Raw genomic sequence first — 23,488 nt, forward strand, 5'->3', positions numbered from 1 at the left:
AGAGAGAGAGAGAGAGATATGATATGAAATAGATATTGAATAACATGAAATAATTAAATAATCAAAAAAATATTTTTTGTTGTAAGATTTCAAGCGGCTAGTTTTAAATACGCCACTTGATATAATTTTAGGCTAGACTATCCTCTTTTATTATATATATAGAATATATATAGATATGAAATAAATATGAAATAATATAAAATAATTAAATAATTAGTAAAATATTTTTTATTGTGAGATTTAAGTGACTAGTTCTGAATATTCCACTTGACATAATTTTATGCTAGGCTATTTTTTTAATTATATATATAGTTATGAAATAAATATGGGATAATATGAAATAGTTAAATAATTTACAAAATATTTTTTGTCGTAAAACTTCAAGTGACTAGTTTTCAAGATGTCATTTGGCATAATTTTAGGCTAGCCTCCTTTATTATATATATGGATATGAAATAATTAAATAATCAATAAAATATTTTGTTGTTGTAAGATTTCAAGTGGCTAGTTCTCAATATGCCGACTCCGGCTCGCTTCCTAAGCCATGGCATAGATTTCGAGATGCAAAATTCGAAAGACAGAGAAGTCAATTCGTTCATCTTTATTTGTTCATTATTAACTTGACAAATATCTTAAAAAATACTTCCTCCATCTCAAATTACCCGTCTCAAATTTTCTAATTTGATGTTCTATTTTACTAGTCTTTTTTCATTAATCAAGAAGAGATAATTTTTTTTCATGTTTTACCCTTTGTATTACTTACTTTTTCTTTAAATTAAAATATAAAAATTATTTAATAGGGGTACTATGGTAAACTACCCATGTTATTTATTATTTTTCTTAATTAAGGTATCACCTCAATTTGAGATGGGTAATTTGGGACGAATAGAGTAATAAATAATATTGGTAAGTTTACTATCTCCCTCTTTGAATATAATGAATTTAATATTTTAAGAAATGTACTATTATGAATAATATTCAATGGCAAAGGTAAAATGGACACAAAATAAAAAATTATCTATTCACTTTACAAACTGTACAAATCTATTGGACATCTATTTTAAATACTCTCTCCATTCTTGGGTACACCCTTTAATAATCTATGAATTTCTATAAAATTAAAAATAATTTTATCAATTTACTTTTAATTAAATTTTATCTCTTTTCAAGTTGACATTGATTATTATATTTAAACTCAAGAGTATGTTAGAAAGATTATGATAAGTTGATATTAATTACTATATTTAACCCAAGAGTATATTGGTATTCTTGAAGACTTAAATATATATTTATTTAGAAAAAAAATTACAATCCAAAAGAAATACTTATAAAAAAAAATAAAAGGATGTATATTAAACAAGTAAATATGAATGAAAATGCAAAATTTACAGCCGGCACATTATTTTTGGGAAACCAATAAAAAAAAAAGCGGAATGTTAATTTCGAGTACATAGGAAAATGCCAAATCCACAAAGTCATTCAAACTAGAAATTAGGACTAATAAATTATTTAAACCCTCACGTCATAGGACTAACAATTTAACAACCATTTGCATGTGTCACATTCATATTCTTGTGTTTTTTTCTCAGGCATCCAATTGTTTCATCTTATCTCTCTGTATTTGAAGTTCGTACTTGTTAAAATACTTTTTATCTTTGTAGCAAGATTAGTTTTGTTCATATGCATATAAGTTGGTTTATTAGGTAAATATGTATGAAAGCTTTCACCAAAAAAAATGTGGGAAAGCAAACAAATATATTATTACTACTATATTAGAAAGGCAGCCAAGCACATCCACAAACTTCTTCTGACACGATCTTTTATTTTAGCACTAAAGTGGAGTTTGCTCATTTTAAATACCTGAAGTAGCCATAAATAGTGTCACTTTGTCACCTTTTACTGACATGGCAAAGTGAGTGTAGAACACTCGCTTTTGGGCGCGTGACAACGTTATTTTAGCCCTTTTTCATTTAATTTTATCATCTTTTCCCCCATTTTTTAATCCCACTATTTTCAACCGTTTTTTTCAAGCTCAAACTCCTTTAATGGTACTCCTAGACCCCCTCTATTTCTTAGATAATAATTTATTTGAATGTTTTTTTCATATTACTTCTAACAATATAATCTAAAAAGTTCAGAAAATAAAAAATTGTCTAAAAATTCAACCTTCGGACATCTTCTTTACGTCATTCTGGCCTAACTAATTAATCAATAAATCATTCATTCAACGGATTGAATTGATTTTAGTTAGTGCTTATATATTCATTTTGCAAGTTGTATGTAAATAAAGGGAAAAAAGACGTTGGACTTTTTGAGTTAACAATACCCATGTTTTCTTTTGTTAATTAATTTTTTAATCGAACACAAGCCTCCAATCCTTTTCCTCCATTTTTTTTAGTCATATATCTGAAATTTGTGAAGCTAATGCGGATCTATCATCCTTAAAGAATGAGGAGTCATGTTTATCATCCTTGAAAAATTCAACCTCCATTGATGGAAGTTAAGCTTGAAGAATGGTTGGGTGGGGAAGGTGAAGTTAAAGTATTTTTGTAAGTATTTGATAAAAAATCAAATGTCATTAATTCATTGAACACCTTGTCATGTATTTTGGTCTTTTTAAAAAAAATATAATAATGGTGGATGTATATAATCATGCGTGGCGATTTAAAATGAGTTGACACAAATTAATTGGTCATTTAATCTATGTTAGAAGCGAGTGCAATTCACACCTCAGAGCTGATACAAAAAAGGTGTCAAAATGACACAATTTGTAGCTGATTTAGGTGTTTAAAACGAACAACATCCACTTTAGGTGCTAAAGTGAAAGTTCATGCCAAGTTGAGGGACTTGTTGATGTGTTTGTCCTCGAAAAGGCTCTACTTTCAACATGGGTGCTTCCATGTCTACAAATTTATAATAGAGGGCATTTATGTCTTTATGCTACTATCTATCACTGTTTTAATGGAAAAGGGCCTAAAATTTCCTTCACCTGTTGTAAATGGTGTAAAAATATTTGGGCAAAATTCAGAAATAGCATATTTATCCCCTTAATTATGAGTTTCATAACAATAGTTTCATAATTACATAATATAGCAAGTTGTATTTTGTATTTTTGCAAACTGTTGCTACAAAAATACAAATACATATGATTTTTACTGCCCTTATGATCGATATGTATTTTGTATTTTTGCAAACTGTTTCTACAAAAATACAAATACATATGCTACAAAATATAATTTGATAAAAGTGTTGTTATTTTTTGTAATTTAATACTTAAGTATGCTACTTTATGTATTTTTTTTTCAAAATATTTTCCATCCACCTTTTTGCTCTATATTGCACTTCACATCCATCTTTGGGCTCCACAATGCGCTTCACATCTACCTTTGGGCTCCAAAATGCGCTTTATTTAACATTTATACTATTAAATAAATAAATATACTTTCATTAATGAAGTGACACATTTTCATTGGTCTCATTTTATTATTTTAAAAAATTTAAAAATTCTAACCCACAATTCCTACCTCATCTATACCCGACGATCAATACTAATATATTAATGTTTTGGTATTTTTTGTTGTAAAATCATGCCAAAGTGTGCATCTTTCTTTTATGAATGAATATATGTGTTTGGTATCCTTTATAAGGATTACACCATAAGTTACTTTTTTCATTTAGAGTTTGTAAAATCAAGCCAAAATCTATTTATTGATCTCTACTTTAGAGGTAAATTATCATGCACTGTTTTATGCGTGGAAGGTGAAATAAGATTTGCTGAATCTTATGACTAAATATCATGACAAAATTACTTTGGTACATTTAGATACAAAGTAATAATTTCACGATTACTTCTGTTATAATAGCGTTCACAACACATTTCAGTAGGTCGATGTTGCTATATTTAGTGTTATTGGTATCACTTTAGAGAAAATTAGTTAGAATCCTAGAATTATTGAAGACAGACAAAATCATCTATTGATCTCCTACAACTAATTTTTAAACCCCCTTTTCATTTACATGCACTAGAGCACTGAGTTCACCAGGCAAAGCATCATTTCTTTTGTATGCTTCAAAATATTTCTAAAAATGAAGCTCCCATAATCAGAATCTAAGCTTGTAAAAGTCATGTGATGAGAATTATTTTGCTAAAAGAACCATGGCATGTTCGATAAGTGTGCAATAAATTTTAATCTGTTCATCACATGAATTTCAATCCACAAAAAGGATCATGAATTTCAAAATAAGGCATTGTGAGTTAGGTTTTTTAATTTTTATTTAATAAAATATGGACCAATGAAAATGTGCCACTTCATTAATGAAATATTTTTTTTTAATTTAATATTTGGAATGTTAAATAAAGGATATTTTGGAGCTCAAAGATAGATGTAACGGGCAATTTGGAGCCCAAAGGTGGGTGTGAAGGGTATTATAGAGCCAAAAGGTAGATGAAGGATATTTTTACACAATTTTTAATAGGTGAAAGGTACTTTATACCCTTTTCCATTGTTTTAATTATATATTAAGGTAATACAAATCAAAGTTATAAAAATACAATACAAACAAATGTATAAGTTTATTAGATGAACACAGATAAATGTATATCAATATAAAAGTATATTAGTTTATTAGGATGTATAAGTTTTTTAGATGAATACAAATCAATGTATGTGTTGGCAACTTGGCCAACTTTCTTAGGTATTCAAATTCAAATTGAAAAAGTAACTTCAAGTTGACAATTTGGTCAATTACTGTAGGTATTAAAATTCAAATTGAACAAACAACTCTTGCTGTTCAAGTTCAATTTGACTATTAACTATTATATCTAATTAATGATATTTCACACATACATGTCACATGACATCCATATTTTATAGCACCCCCCCTTGGATGTCTATTACGTGGATAATATGTCTCGTTAAAATCTTACTAGAAAAAACCCAATGGGAAAAAAATTCAGTGAAGAAAAAAGAGTATACACATCTGATAATACGTCTTTAGCGTTGCCTCATTAAAAACCTTACCAGAAGAACCTGATTGGGACAAAATCTTGATTAAGAAAAAAAGAGTACAACGCGTATTTACTCCTCCTAATGAAAACTTCAATGTAATGACATGAATCTCCGCATTTCAATCTCGTGCACCATCTTCTCAAAAGTTGCAGTTGATAGAGACTTGGTGAATAAATCGACAATATTATCACTTGAACGAATATGTTGCACATTGATATCACCATTCTTCTGGAGCTCATGTATGTAGAAAATTTTAACGAAATATGCTTTATTCTATCTCTTTATGAGTCCTCCCTTTAATTGTGCTATGCATGTTGTATTATTTTCATATAAAATCATAGGCACTTTATCACATTTCAGACCACATTTTTCTCGGATGAGATGTACCATCGATCTCAACCACACACATTCTCGGCTTGCTTCATAAATAGAAAATATTTCAGCATTACTTGAAGAAGTGACAGTTGTTGTACACTTCATCGGATGCCGTGATGTAGTTATATCTCCATATATAAGTAAATAACACATATGAGATTGAATTTCATATGGATCAAATAAACACCCTTTCAATGTATGTTCATTGATGGATAAATATTTTATCTATCAAACACTTCGAGTACACATCCAGTAATATGCATTGTTAGCTGCCTCCTTAAAAACCTTGTCAGAAAAATCTTATGGGATGAAACCTCGTCTAAGAAAAAAAGAGTGCAATGTGTATTATACTCACATCAATTACAATATCACTTTAATCTTATAAATGATGCTCCACAATTTATAAGTGTACCAACTGCATTAAAATATAGTACTTACTAATCATTTTTATGAGATCAAAATTAATCTGTTTTCAAGTTAAGCGATGTTTATAATCATTGGAGTATTCAATGAAATCACTTTATAACATTTTAAATTCTTTAATGATTTTTACATAACCTTGGTCATCTAGTGTAAGACCCCACAAAATTCTACTCATTTCAATCCTATATAGTGTAACGACCTGAGATCTCATTACGAGATGTCACACGGTGCTTATGACCCCAAAGAACCACAAGCTAACCCTTTTCTGATATCTGTACCTGTACACTACTTAATATCTGAACTAAATGCGGAAACTGGACAAAAGGTTCAACACATCTATACATACTCAAAACTATAAATTGAATACTAATACATCTGTCTAAAAAGCCTCTAAACTATCTGAACAATGGAGTTGATAGGACATGTCCCCAACTAACTCCGTCAACTGAAAATATAAATAAAGTCTGATACAAAATAGTAAATTGAGATTCATCCTCGAAAGAAGAGGACTCACTGCTACGACTATTGCTGCTGACTGGGACTTAATTGCTGAGAAAACTCTGGGTCCTGTGCCTCTAAACCTATGGTGCCAAATAAAACACCATAGCGCAAATGTGTCAATACAAGAATGTACTGAGTATGTTGACGAGGTAAGGCTAAATACAAAGGCTCATGTGTGGAGAATATCTAAACTGAATAATCATGAAAATGTCTCATGAGAACACATACATGAATACAAATACCATAATCACAATCATCGAAACTCTAAGTACTGAAACTCAGATACCACTTTACTGCAGACTAAACTCACTACTGACACTGAGATACTAAATCACTGACTCATCTGATACTGATAACTGAGGATCTAGATGCACTTATATAAAGGACTAAATTCTGAGCTTTACTTCTTTCAACTGATAGGATTTGAGATCAACCTCTTTAACAGATTATTTCAGAAACTATTATCAATGATAAGAAATATGAATATATTTGAATCTGACAACAAGGATACTCAATAGAATTTGAGACCGTGAATCAAGCCTATCTAGCGACATATCTTTGAATATGATATTAAATAACTGTATATGAGACCAAGCCTATTTGATGGGATGGTCCATGAATCAATAGAACTATCTGAGTTCCTTATAATGATAGATATCTGTATCTGACAGTCCTAATTTTTAAAGATTAATACTAAAACTGAGACTGTAACTGAAACTGTGGGAAGTAGTTACTTAACCGACATGCCCCAACCTACCACAGGTGGGGTCCAACCTGTAACCCTAGTTGGAAGGGTGTCAATACCGTTCCATGGGTAAAGACCTCTCTTTGGTCAATTCTCTCTGACGGATGACCCTTACCAGATAGTTAACCTAAGGTAATATAATAGTCAAATACTCTCCCTCTGAAGGTGACAGCCTTTTTCTGATGGTGACTCCTGTATCCTACACTAGCTACGCAATTTTAGAGGTCAGGGATTGCTACTAACGACTTCGACCTCTCTCTCAATGACGGGAGGAACCTCTATCCCTTCCCTCACTCGGTGCTAGTTTCTATGCCCAACTGAAAGATTCTAAACTAAATTCTTTAACTAAACACAACTGAACTAAATCTGATACTAATCATGTTTATCAAAAGATCTGACTAAGCTATACTGAGATCACTTAGTTTCGTATCTGATAGAAATGGTATTGAATCATAGTATCTGACTGATGATACAGAGCTTGAATAGATTATTCGGTCACTTTCGAGATTGGAATTGAACACTTGCATACTATTGGATCTAAGATGATTACAAGACTGAGGCTAGATTACTAGCAATACAGAGATTACAGAGATTACAGAGATTTTTAAGCTTTCTTACGTTCTGAAATTGTCTGAAGATACAGAGTTCTATAGCTCACTAGTTATGAGAATCATGGCTCGACTGGAATTATTATGAAACTGACACGGGCTCTAGACAACAGCTAAATTTTTGGGTATAAATACCCCTAGGACTCGATAACATAAAATAAAGTATAATCATTCCTCCATCATCATATTCATTCATTATCATCATCACAATCATTCATTTATCATCACATTTATACATTCATCATCATTATCATTAAAGCACCTCTTCAAGTATTTAGGAATCATATCATATGTTCATCCTCACAATCACTAAGACATCACTTCGAGCATTTAGGGATCATAAACATATAATAGCATAGGGAAAACATCCTACTAGATCATACTCCATTCAACAAGGTATTTCCTCAAGTACTTCATACCTAAATCAATCTTGACATGTATTTGGACATCGTATGATATTGGGAAAAACTTCATACTATCATGTCTCAACTTACTTGCTAACCACTTGGCATGTATTAAAAGCTTAACATATATCAAAGAGCATATAAATGGGGAATTTACTACCATCACATCTCCACTTGTTCACTAAGGTCCTTCAACAATCACTAGACATGCACGAGTTCATACTTATTTGGGAATTTCCCACTATCATGGAATAATTCATCCACTTGGGCATTTTATCAAATACTAGGCATGCACGGACTAGCTCATACTTTAGGATTTCCTATACAACATACTATAATGGCCCTTATTCTTCACCTATTCAACCATTTCTACAACCCAAGCCATGAACACACCACAAATAAGACAACTCCAAGTGGGCTCATAAAAAATATCATATAAATTCCACATAATAGGGTCAAAGCTCATAAATCTTGTACACAAACATGAATTAAAACTCAACAACACGTGGAACATCAATTTCAACTCATACAAATCATGGAAGCTCAAAAGCATAAAAATCTTTAAGTTTTAAAAAGGGTTCTTGAGCTTCTTGGATGAAAGGACCCAAGAATCAACATCTACATACCTTGGGGAAACTCTTTTCTGGAAATCCTTTGAAGATATTTCTTGATTTCTCTTGATCTTCTTGATCTCTCTTGATTTTTGCTTAGAGAATAAAGGGGGATTTGATTTTAGAAAACCCTAGTTTTTGGAGTGGGAAGAAAGAAATGAGGCCAAATCCCATATAAAGGGGTATATATAAGGGTTGGGGAAAGTCCCTTTTCGTCCTTGGAATTAAACTAAAAAATCTCGGTATTACATACTGGCGCTACGCACTATAATCACGCCAGCTCACTGGAAATTGGACAATTAGGAAATTGCACAACGGCGCGACGCGGTGGAATCACGGAGGTTCCCTGGAAATTGACAATTCTAAAATTAAGACATCGCTCGATGCGCCATAATCACGGAGGCTTACTAAAAATTTGACGATTATCATTTTGGCTGGCTCCGCGATGCGCTAAGGTGCTAGGTGGCACACTGTCTCACTAAAATGGCTCAACTCTTCATCCGAGTGTCTGATTTTGGTGAATTTGGTATCGATGAGAAAGTATTTCTGAAACTTTTAGACTCGGATTTCTGCTTTACTGAATACGCTTTAAGGCTCAGACTGGAAGAGGACTTTGCAGGGTATTATATATAGCATATCAAAAGGGATCCAGAATTAGAAAAATTCAGATAAGTGTTAAGACTTAGAAGCATTTTTAGCCTTTGAAATTGGATGATCTTATTTTTTATCTTTCTGACCTTAGAATGTAGATTTTTAAGTTGATTCATGATCAGGGAAATCAAAAGGTCATATTGGGTGAGTTTCAAAATTTTTGGACTTCATTTGGGTCATGTTTGGATGGGCAAAAAGGTAAGACAACTTGATCTTGATGTATCTGTTGGCTACTGCGTTGCACCCATCGACGCGATGCGTCCGTGATCGTGTTGACCCCATCAACATGGCGTGTCGAGTATAGCATCATTGGGCTATTTTTCTGTGTTAAGTTATAGGTTTTTGGGGGTATTTAGGTCCTTTTCCCCTAACCTAATTCAGCTAAAACATGAGATTTAACCCCTAAAAGGGTAAATTACATTCTTTATTCTCAAAATCCTCTCAAGAACAAGCTATAGTTTCATCAAGCTCAAGAATCAAGTCTCATAAACTCACCACAATCTCCACGAAATTAATAATCAAGGTATGTTAGGTGTTCATCCTTGAGTTTCCTTCCACCCTTGTAGTTCAAGAACCCTTTTCAAAACTTGAATTAATATTCCTATGCTATGAATTGAATTATGCTCATGTTTGTGTTGTTTTATGGGTTTCAAGTTAAGATCTTTTATGAGTTTACATGAAATTATATTAGCATGTGTGTTGAATTATGAATCTCTCATGGTAAAATCCTTGAATTTGTAATATTATATGTTGAAGTTATGATGCCTATATGATATTCTTCATGCATCACAATCATGCTCCCCAAGTGTTTGATAGAATGTCCATGTGAATTGAGTAGTGAAATCATGACATGTTAGCATGTGTTCCAATTTATGTACAAGTTCATGACCTCCAAATGTTTGACTAAATGCCTCAATGGATGAATTGTGAGCAATTGACTATTGCTATGCTTTTAAGATTTGTCATGCTTTATTACTGATGCTATCGAGTCCTGGGGGTATTTATTATCTGAAATCTAGCTATTTACTTAGTTGCAGTAGTTATAGAATAGTCCCAGTAAAGGTCAAGAACAGTAGCACTCAGTCAGTAATAGAACTCAGTGAACACAGTCCAGTTCAGTCAGTCAACACGATCAGTGTCAGTTTTAATCTCATTCAGTGTTGATTTAGTTGGGAGTAGGATTCAGCACCGAGCAAATCCAGAAATGGGGGCATTCCTGCCAGCAGAGGGTTTGACCCTTAGTAGCAGTTCTTGCATTACAGAACTATATAGCCAGCTTAGGGTAAGTCGTCTTTCTTCCATACTAGGGTTGACGCAATCATATCTATATTTCATGAGTCTTCCTGCCAGATTAGGGTTGACCCATCATTGTTAGTATCCCTTGGCAAGGTGATAACACCCTTCCAACTAGGGTCACAGGTTGGACTCCAACTCAGTTTATAATCGGGGTATGTTGGTTAAATGAACACTCCCACAGTTACAGTTTCAGTCTCAGTATTCAGTGAAGAACTCAAACAGTTCTACAGAACTATGGCTATCAATTATCAGTTACTTAGCCATCAGAAATCAGTACTTCAGTATCAGTCTAAGCTTTCAGTTATCGGTATTCATCTATCAGAAGTCAGTACCTCCATTTTATTCTAATTCAGACAGACGTTATATGCATAGTATTTTTTATTCAACACGTTCAGTATTTACAATTTTGCATGTACTCTCATTCAGTTATTTCATGATATTCATTCAGCCAGTTATCATCTCATATATATGAACCCATGTATATCAGCCTACCTCACTTAGCATACTAGTATATTCCACGTACCGATGCATACTCTTTCTATGCTTTATGATGTCTCATATCATATGTTTGGATACTTAGGGTCCTAACCGTACTTAGCAACTCAGACTATCAGCAATAGATACAGTGGTGAGTCCTTATATTTTTAGGACAGAGTTTATCTATTTTAGTATTTTAGCAGTTCAGTAGTCATTTTAGTCGGAGTTAGTTGGGGGTTTGTCCCATCAACTCCATATTCAGACAGTTAGAGGCTTTCAGACTAAAATAGTCAGTTATTCAGTTTTCCAGATGTTATTATCAGTACATTTACTTATTATTTGAATATTTTGAGAACCTTATGGCATTTTAGTTTTACTTCTGCATATGTTTTCAGTATTATTATTCAGTGCTCACAGCAGGTACCAGTCATGGGTTAGTTTGTGATCCTATGGAGTCGTAAGCACTGTGTGACATCCAGGGTGTAGACTCGAGGCGTTACATCTAGCTAGACATGACAATAATTTGTTATACATATTCAAACTTTTCAATATTGTCAGAATAAAATAAACCTTATTTCATCCATCAAAGAAGAACAATTCTCTGACATTAACGACAGGAACTTTGTGAACCTTTATGCCTCAAGGCACAAGTCATATTTTATATTTTACGAATTTTATTTTTCGCATAGTAACTCATTTGTACCCCACTGGCATTATACCTCGGGTCTTTGGATTATGAGTTTAAATATTCGCTTTTCAAGTGAAACAAACTACTTGAATTATATATTTTTATTTGGCCGTTAATTTATCTGTCCATATTTTTTGATAGATTTGTATTCAATATCTTCTATTATTTATAATATTAAGCGCTATATTATATCAAAGATATCATAGATGATTGTTTGATATCGATTTCAATAAGACATAACTTATGAAGATCTCTTTATATTCATCACTATTCAGGTACCTGAACCTTTGCCAAGGTTTTATGAAGTGTTATGCCAGTGCTCTTTTAAAGAACTTGCCTCATTATCATGCCCATCTTGATCATTTGCTCCTTTTCTTCTTCAAGGAGTTTTATCTTTGGAATCAATTGATCTATCACGCTTCATATGTTCCATAGGCTGTCTTTTTATGGATATTTTATTGGAGCATTTTACAGTTGAATTATCATATAGAGTCAACAAATACATCCGACAAATAAATCTAGATAATTTATTTTCATGCATAATTTTCAAGTGTTAATCAACTCTCCCCCTAATTTTAGAAAATCTAACATTTACCCCTAACTTTTTCTTGAAATTCATATTTATGCATTGTGATTGATCAATTGCATCATATGCCGCACATTTAAATTTTTAGATGGAAATTATTTTCTTCTTGACCTTGAACAATTGTGATAGGAGAGCCTTGTTGGCTTGATACATATGAATGCTGCTATATTTTAAATGACACATCTCTTCAATTTTTTTTTGGAAAATTTATTCTCATAATCAATGATTTAGCTAAAATTATAGGCATACAATTTCTGCTAAGCCAACCAGTATTATCAACATAATTTATAGTTTGAAACTGTGCTCTAAATTTAACAATTCGAGCAAACAACTTTGCAAAAATCAAATTGCAAGTTAATGAAAACTAAAAATTACATAAAGCAACAACTTAAGTATCACTTATTACAAAAAATGTCAACTCTTAAAACTTATTATAAAAATCCCACTTTTCAATTTCTCTCTCTAAAAGTTCATATACATAACTTCACCAAAATATTTTTATGGTTTATTCTCCTAGAAGAAGCCTACAATTAAGGAGCCATTATGTAGCAGTTATCATTTTTGAATTCTCCACCTTATTTGAATCTAGCTCTTACTTAGTGACATTCAATTTTAACAAAAACTCCATTTATGACATTCTGAAATTTTATGATCCGAGGTTAGTAATCCCCCCCCCCCCCGACTTTACCAAAAATTTGAGATTCCGAGTGAACAAGTTATTGCATGTTGTTCATTCAATAATTCTTAATTAGTATTGGAGTAATATTTTGGTTTTCTACTTTACCAAAATCTAGAATCGATAGAATAAGTTCTTGCATGTACCCCATTCACTAATTATTACTTACTAAATGAATGATTCTCCATCTTTTAGTTTAGGATTATCTCAGTTAGATCACAATGAACCAACAAATTGGGTTCGTTCCCAGAGAATTTGATTATGAGGATCCTAATTTTGTTGAAAATAGATCAAAATATTGTAACGACCCCATTAAGATGAAGAAGCTTAGGAAAGTTACTAATCAAAGTTCAAAAAATCAAATTGGAGAATCGTCAAGAGATTTAAAAAAAGATGATACTGCACGGCCACTTCTACCAAAGATTATTTTGATTTTTAATTTTTGAATATGATTGTTAATTGTACTAGGATATAGTGTTCTTTAAGTAACGTGAACTTTTTTTATTTTATATTTTTGAATGTGATTGTTAGTGGTCCAACATTATGTGATTTTTTTTCATGAATGTGAGGGTGTCTTAGTAGTTGTTAGTGTATATACATAGCATTACTTAGGTATATGATAGACATATACATAAGTAATGTTATTTATATGAACTACACTAACTGGTCTATGGTTTTTGTAGTGTTCTGTAGGATTTGAGTGGTTTAGTTAAAGCAATATACATATCAAGGTGTTATGTATATATGTCACTGTTATGTATAGTCCATATACATCAGCGAAAATTTTATGGTATTAAGTGATTTTGGAGTATGCTTTGAGTGTTTTTTTAGTCAATATACATATTAGTGTTTTTCAGTTAGGTGAGGTTTTTTGATTTTTTATTTTGAATATGATTGTTAGTTGGGCAGCGTTATGTTAGTTTTTCAGGAATGTGAGGGTGCCTTAGTAGTAGTCATTCTATATACATAATATTATTTACGTATATGACAATCATATACATAAATAATGTTATGTATATGAACTACACTGCTATGTATAGTCCATATACATTAAAGAATGGTCCATATACACCGATAGTTTATGATGTGCTTTTTATTTTTTTATAGGGTGACACGACCTGCCCTGGGAACTTTTCGTAATAGGCGTCCTAAATCTGACCAGGACTAGAGACTACCCCTGTTACCCAACCCAACCTCCAGCCGCCTATCCTGGGTTGGCTGAATTTCGAGAATTTAACAAGATAGTGTAACAACTCACATAAAGACTCTAGGATAAGATCACAATCGTGACCAACCCAACCGAGTCCAATCATACCAAAACAAAGGCCATAAATCGGGCCATAACCAAAGATGTTCCAAAACATAATATAATTAATCCCAAAATGAAATAGGATGGAACAACAAACAATCTCATCCAATGATGTCAACCCTTCATCTTATTCCAATACCAAGGCCGACACCAATACCGATCCCTCCCATTCCACCCTATAGTAGTACCACAAAGCCTCTAACCAAAAGAGTAATAAGATCCGGTTGGGACATGCCCCCAACCATAGACAAAACCAATATCCAAAAAAAAATCCAAAGTGTCTAGACGTATCCATAAGATAAAATGGAGACTTTCAAAAGGATGGAAGCTCACCACTTCAGTTCATAAGCTCTTCCCAAGTCAATCACTGTGTAAGAAAAGTAGAATGATCAGTTCCTGTATAGCGTGGGTATACAACTACCAGTAGATGGGGTTAGCGAGTGATCGCTAGCATGATCTCAGGGTAAGGATAAAATAATGCCATTTATAAAACCAAGTAATATATATATATATATATATATATATAACCATGTCAGGAAAAGGGACCGGGTTTAGCATGCCTTTAAAACCTTTACCTGGGCTGTGTAGCTTTGCCTTCCTTAACCACCCACGAGCTATATGGGTTCAGCTCCCCCTACTGAAAGGGCCCCAGTGCATGTAGCCGCACAACCAGGGAAGAAACTCTTGGTATGACTAGTATATCCCCCAAATATAATGTGAAATCATGCACACGGTCACCAAGACCAACCTCATATCGGGAAATATGAGTTTCCAGTTTTGAAAAACCCTGGGACCTCCATCTTCCATGGCTTAGATACACCTCTCGCCATTATTACTCAATTAAAACTAATTTCCAAATAACCAAACCATTATCCATTTATTAACCAAGGCCATTGATATTGGTATCATCATACCAACCCTTACTTGCAAGTATCATTCATAGCCAACCATTTATAGGTATAAGGGGACTTTCAAGTGCCTTTCTATTTACCATACTAAAATACTTGGGGGATTCAATGTGCCCCTCAAGTATAACCATTATCCATTTACCATTACAAGCTATTTAAACCATGTATAATTCCTTTACCAAGTTTTGAAACATGCAAGAGTTCCATTAAAAGTGGTTAATGAAATGAACAAATCTTTATAAGTATTTATCAAACACATTAGGGGCATAATATGACCAAAATCAATTCCAATTCCAATTACCACTAAACCATTTCCATGTAATCCAATTATCCAAAACCACCATTAATGCATATAAAAGCATAATTGAAATCATCGGAAACCATAGCCAACCATTTAACATCAAAACCCCCAACTCATATTTGAAAACCGAAATCATACAACCAATAAAATTATAAAAACATTTATAAAACCATACGTTTAGATAAAATTTACAATGAGGGAAGAGAAGATACCTTAAACCAAGATGATGACGGAAAAAAATCACCAAGACAATCCCTAAATCAATCCACTAGTTGAAATCCTAGCTTCCCTTGCCCAAAAGCTCTTGAGAGAATTATGGAGTGTTTTAGAAACGTTTTTAAGTGTTAATGAATAGAATAATAGGGTAAAGAACCTCCCAATAGGAATATAAGCCATGGGGACTTATTAGGATAAGTGGGAAATGTCTAGAATACCCCCACTTGAGTTGTACCAAAATCCCATCACCGGGGTACAACTGATCCATACAAGTTGTACCATCCATTACGAGTGGTACCCTCCACTCTTATCCTAAGCCTCAAACTTTGGATCAAACTCTGTCTAGCATACGACTCATCCAAACCAGTCGTATCAAAAGCATACGATCCGTAACTTTCACTCGTACCCCTGGCAAATTTAAACCCAAGAAAGATTTAGAAACTATCCACCATACGAGTCCTGGGTACGACTACCCTGGCTTACGACTTATGGTGAGACACTTGTACTCAGATCCAACCTTAGTAACAAAGTCTAAGATTAAGTTAAGGAACCAAATGATCTGAAACCACCAATACGACTCGTACCCCTAAGTCATATCCATTCCAGTAACCAAAATCTATCCCATCAACCAATACTGGTCAGTATATGATTGGACCTTACCATCCGTACCCTAATATATGGCTCATACCCATGAGTCATATTGGGTCCAGATATTAGAATTTAAGGAAATTTTCTAAGATCCAGCAACCAAGGTGTTTCAGTCTCCCCCATTAGGAACATTCGTCCCCTAATGACAGATTAGGTAAGGGTAACCACACGCAAGAGTCATTTCCATTATCAAATATATTCCTAACCTCTAACAAAGTTTGAAAACAAAGAGGAAAATATATTAATCATTTCTTTAACAAACTCTGAAAATAAAAATGTGTTGAAGACACATACCTTCCAGATGAATCCCAGGAGCATAAAACAAATATGGATATTTGGACTTCATGTCCTCCACCATTTCCCATGTAGCTTCTTCCACCTTATGGTTCTGCCAAAGAATCCATGATACCCAATCCTTCCAAAGGAACAACCATAGAAGGATCACCAATGAACTTCCTCAACATGGAAACATGAAAGACCAGATGAACCAAATTCAAGCTAGAAGGCAAGTCCAGCTCATAAGCCATATTACCAACTCTCTGTAAAACCTCATAAGGACCAACAAACTGGGGATTGAGCTTCCCCTTTTTGCCAAACCGCACTACTCCCTTCATGGGAGATATCTTAAGGAAAACCTTATCCCCAACCTCAAATCCAAGTCTCTATGCCTAATATTTGCATAGGACTTTTGGCGACTTTGGGATGCCTTAAGCCTCTCTCAAATCACCTTCACCTTCTCCATAGCTTGGTAAACCAAGTTAGGGCTAATTATGTGTGCCTCACCAAGGTCGAACCAATAAATAGGAGATCTGCACCTCCTACCATACAATGCCTCAAAAGGGGCCATAGTAATACTAGAATAATAACTATTATTGTAAGCAAACTCCACCAAAGAAAGATGCTCTGTCCAATTGCCACCATAATCAATCACACAGGCCCAAAGCATATCCTCCAGTGTCTAAATAGTTCTTTTTGCTTGTCCATCCATCTGCGAATGGAAAGTAGTACTCAAAATCACCTTGTTCCTTATCTCTCTTTGAAAAGACCGCCAGAAGTAAGACGTAAACTACGTACCATGATCAGAAATAATCAAAACAGGCACCCTATGCAACTTCACAATCTCCTAAAGATATAACTTAGCATAATTCTCCGCCGAAAAGGTAGTCCGCACTGGCAAAAAAAGCACAAACTTAGTCATCCTATCCACTATGACCTAAATCAAATTATATTGATTTCGAGATCGAGAAAAATTGATAGCAAAGTCTATATTAATCACTTCCCATTTCCATTCGGGAAAATTAATTTCTTGATACAACTTTCCTGGCCTTATATGCTCAACCTTAACCTGAACCATGCACTGGTCCATGAAATCAGCCACATCCCTCTTCGTGCTATTCCACTAATAGATCTCTGTGAGATTAGGATACATCTTAGTCTAGCAAGGATAAACAACATAGCACGACTCATGCACCTCAGCTAGAATCCTTTGTCGCAAACCATCAATATCAGGAACACACAACCTCCCTTGGTACCGTACAGTACCATCACCACTAGTCTCAAACACCATTAACTTTTTCCCACCAATATCACTCTTGATTTTCATCAAGATAGGATCTAGCACGAGCTTCTCCTTAATCGCTGGACCAAGAGATAATTGAACCAGTTCTTCCATCATCACACCACCATACTTGGAGTCCAAGAGGCAAACTCCAAGAATAGAGAAGCGGTGAATATCCTTCCTCAATTCCCACTTTCCTTCCTCCACATGAGCCAAACTCCTCATGGATAACTTGCTAAGAGCATCAAAAACCATATTAGCCTTACCTGGGTGATAGTGAAAACTCATATCATAATTCTTGAGAAGCTCAAGCCATCTCTTTTGCCTGAGGTTAAGCTCTTTCTGAGTGAATACATACTGTAGACTCTTATAATTAGAAAAGATATCCACGTGCACACCACACAAATAATGCTTCCATATTTTCAAAGAAAATATAACCGCCAATAGCTCTAAATCTTGAGTAGGATAATTTCTCTCATGCACCTCCAACTGCTTGGAAACATAGGCAATTACCTTCCCATACTGCATCAACACATAACCAAGCCCTACCCAAGATGCATCATAATAAACCACGAACCCATCATTGCCTTTCTGCAAAGTCAAAATTGGAGCCGAAATCAACTTATCCTTTAACCGCTTGAAACTCTCTTCACAAGCATCCAACCAAAAAAACTTAACCTTCTTTTGAGTTAACTTAATCAAAGGAGTAGCTACCAATGAAAAGCTTTCAATAAATCACCTATAATACTCGACTAAACCCAAGAAGCTCCGAATGTCGGATGGAGTCGTAGGTCTAAGACACCCCTTCACCACAAAATCCTTCTTAGGATCAACTATGATCTCCTCACTAGAAATAATATGACCCAAGAAAGTTACAATGTTCAACCAAAACTCACACTTGGAGAACTTGGCATACGACTGTTGTTCCTTCAAGGTCTGCAACACCACGTGGAGGTGATTAGCATAATCCACCTTACTCTTTGAATAAACCAGAATATCATCAATAAACACAATAACGAAGAGATTAAAATACTGACGAAAAACTCAATTCATCAAATCCATAAATGCCGCTGGAGCATTAGTCAACCCAAATGACATTACCAAAAACTCAAAGTGCCCATACTAAGTATGAAAATCTATCTTAGGGATACCTACCTCCCTATTCTTTAGCTGATGGTACCCAGACCAAAAATCTATCTTAGAAAAGAACTTGACAGCTTGCAACTTGTCAAACAGATCATGTATCCTTGGAAGTGGATACTTGTTCTTGACTGTCACCTTGTTCAGCTGCCTATAATCAATGCATATCCAAAGGAAACCATCCTTATTACACATAAACAACACCAGTACACCCCAAGGAGATACACTAGGATGAATAAACCTATTATTCAGAAGATTATTCAGTGGTTCCTTGAGTTCCCTTAACTCAGCTAGAGCCATTCTATACAGAGGAATAGAAATTAGATGAGTGTCCAAAACTAAGTCAATACCAAACTCTATTTCCCTATCCGAAGCAACACCAGGAAGATCATTTAGAAAAACCTCTAGAAACTCATTAACCATTGGAACTGACTGGAAAGAGGGACCTTCCGAGTTAGAGTCTTTAACCCAGACCAAGTGATAAAGAAAACCTATAGAGATTACCTCTTAGCTCTAAGATAAGAAATAAATCTCCCCTAGGAGCTAGAGAAACACCCTTCTATTCTATAATCAGCTCACCAAGGAACATAAAGATAACCCTATAGGTCCGACAATCTAAGGATGCATAACAAGAGTGCAACTAACCCATACCCAGAATAACATCAAAATCCACTATATCAACCTCAATCAGATCCACCAAGGTCTGCTTTCTACCAATAGATACCACAACCCCTATAGACTTTCTTAGAAATAACCGAGTCACCTATAGGATAGAAACAGAAAAAGAATCCGAAATAATTTTTGAATTGAAACCAAAAGATACAGACAGATAAAGAGTTATAAAGGAGAAAGTAGACCCCAGATCAAGAAATTGTAATGTACCGGTAACGATATCAGGCGATGCCTTAGATTCTTATCGAGATGCCAAAACATATAACCTATTCTTACTAATATTAGAACTATAAGAAGTAACAGAAGTAGATGTAACACCACCAGGTGTAGGAATAGAAGAAGAAGCCACATGAATCTTATTTGCCCCTGTAGCAACATTATTAATAGGACAATCCCTGAGTCGATGGCGTGCCTGGGCACACTTGAAACATTTGTCCTTTTATTTTTCACAATAAACCCAACGTGGACGACCATAGAACAGGCAAGAAGCGCATGAAGAAACTGACTGGACTCTACTTGCCTGAGATTGGGCACCCTGTGCTAAAAAATTATCACCACCATAATGATATTTGTCGCCCGACTGGTAAGGAGCACTAGCAGAAGAGTAGGAACTAGAAATCCCCTATTTTTTTCTGCCATTTGCCACTATCTCAACCACCCTGAGACTAAGCACCTCCCTATTAAAACAACCTACTCCTCTTCCCCTGCCTATCACCAAACTCTGCCTGCTTTCTCATTTTATCCCCCACTTGCTGCATATGAATAGTTAATCTAGAGATATCCATATTTTTAATCAGCAAGGTAACCTTTCTCTCTAAAATAAAATCTCGAGTTAACCTAGAAACATACTTCTTCATCCATGCCCGCATGTCAGCCACCAAATCAGGAGCATACTTTGACAATTGATGAAATTTTAAGGCATATTCTTTGACTAACATTCTCCTTTATTTAAGGTTCACAAACTACTCCATCTTTACTTCTCTCCACTCTTAGGGAAATAAATGATCTAGAAAAATACCAGAGAAGGTATCCTATAAGGATGACTCCTCCATATCTTCTCTATCCCTATCCTACTCTTTATACCATTGATATACAACCTCTTTAAGCTGATAAGCTACAAAGTTTACGCCCTCCACATTAGTATCCTGCATCACCCAAAATATCTTTTCTATTTTATCCAAGAAGCCTTGAGGATTCTCCTTCACCTTTACTCCAAAAAAAGTTGGAGGACTCATTTTCATAAGTTGGCCAACCCTTGTGGCCTCAACAGAAAGTACCAGACACATCCCCCTAGCCTGAGCAGCAACCAATATAGCAATAGCATGAATAGACTGGCGGAATTCCGCATTAGTTACCTCACCTTGAGAGGAACTAGTAGTAACTGGTATAACTCCAAAACAATTAGGGATAGGACCATGAGATCAAAGATGAACCCCATAAGTAGGATGCACCCATTCAGAATCATCCCTAAATGGGATAGAAGAATTTCCTTATGTTCCAAATCTACAAGGCATGATCTAAAAGATGAACAAATAAAAATTACAGAAGATTCCAGGACTGAGTCTCCAAGCTTGAAAATAGAATACCAAGAAAGTGAAACATTCCTAAATGCCTTGTAGCCTCTCCTTTATGAGTATGGCATTCTACACACCTCTAAAAGAGACGCTACTTGACACGACTTTGTGGACTTCTAATTGACCATGAACCTAGGCTTTGATACCAACTTGACACGACCCACCCTGATGACTTATTGTAATGGGCATACCAAGTCTGACCAGGACCGGAGACTAACCCCGTTACCCAACCCAACCTCCAGCCGCCTGTCCTAAATTGACTAAATTTTGAGCATGTTACAAGATAGTGTAACAGCTCACTCACATAAAGACTTTGGGATAAGATTACAACCGTGATCGATCTAACCGAGTCTAACCATACCAAACCATACTAAAACAAAGGCCATAAACCAGGCCATAACCAATGATGTTCCAAAACATAATATAATTAATCCCAAAATGAAATAGGATGGAACAACCAACAATCTCATCTAATGATGTCAGCCCTTTAGGTTATTCTAATACCAAGGCCGACACTAATACCGATTCTGCCCATTCTTACCCATAGAGGTACCGTAAAGTCTCTAACCAAAAAAGTAATAAGATCTGGTTGGGACATGCCCCCAACCACAGCCAAAACCAATTTCCAAAAATATAAATCAAAGTTTTTAGACATATCCATAACATAAAATTGAGCCTTTCAAAAGGATGGAGGCTTAATACTTTAGTCCTAATGTTGTCCCCAATTTAATCACTATATAGGAGGAGTAGAACGATCGGTTCCTGCATAGTATGGGTATACAACCGCCAGTAGACGGGGTTAGTGAGTGACCGCTAGCATGATCATAGGGTAAGGAGAAAATAATGCTATTTATAAAACTAAGTAAAATCATTCATATGCACAAAACCATACACACACACATATATATATATATAACCATTTCGGGAAAAGGGATCAAGGTTAGCATGCCTTTAAAACCTTTACTTGGGCTATGTAGCTTTGCTGTCCTAAACCACCCGCGGGGCTATATGGGTTCAGCTCTCTCTGCTGAAAGGGCCCTAGTATGTATAGCCGTACGACCAAGGAATAAACACTTGGGATGACTAGTATATCCCCCAAATATAGTGTGACATTATGCACACATTCACCGAGACCAACCTCACTTCGGGAAATCTGAGTTTCCAGTTTTAGTCCTCCTAGGACGTCTACCTTCCATGACTTAGCTACACCCCCCGCCATTATTTCCTAATTAAAACCAATTTCCAAATAACCAAACCATTATCCATTTATTAACCAAGTAAATTGATATTGGTATCTACATACCAACCCTTACTTACAAGCATCCATAGCCAACCATTAATAGGTTTAAGGGGACTTTCAAGTGCCCTTCAATTTACCATATTAAACCACTTGGGCGATTACATGTGCCCCTCTAGAATAACCATTATCCATTTACCATTCCAAGCTATTTAAATAATGCATAATTCCTTTACCAAGTTTTTAAACATACAAGAGTTTCATTAAAAGTAGTCAATGAAAGATTTAGATACTATCCACCATACGAGTCCTGGGTACGACTCATACCATAGATTACAGCTCATGGTGATCCACTCGTACTCAGATCCAACCCAAGTAACCAAGTCTAAGATTACGTTAAGGAAACAAATGATGCGTAACCACCAATATGACTCATACCCCTAGGTCGTATCCTTTCCAATAGCCAAAATCTATCTCACCAAACAATACTGGTCAGCATATGATTAGACCTTACCATCCGTACCCCAACATATGAATTATATCCATGATTCGTATGTTTAGAGATTAGAATTTTAGGAAATTTTCTAAGGTCCAGCAACCAAGGTGTTTTACAGGGTTAAAAATACAGGATAAAATAAGTCCATGCGCATTTGTTGCATTTCGGTAGTTCGTGCAATTGTAATTCTGGATGAGATATAAAGAACTATTTTAACAACCTAGAAATACACCCTGGCACCACACGGTGCTTACGGTCATGAAATACCACAAGCTAATCCATGATCTGGTAATTGCCATGAGCACTGAATAAAATTGATATCATAAGACATGTGGAAATTTACTGAAAATGCCATAAGGTTTTAACATACTGAATCATG

Source organism: Capsicum annuum, chromosome 2, assembly GCF_002878395.1.
Source record: "Capsicum annuum cultivar UCD-10X-F1 chromosome 2, UCD10Xv1.1, whole genome shotgun sequence".
NCBI classification, from domain to species: domain Eukaryota; kingdom Viridiplantae; phylum Streptophyta; class Magnoliopsida; order Solanales; family Solanaceae; genus Capsicum; species Capsicum annuum.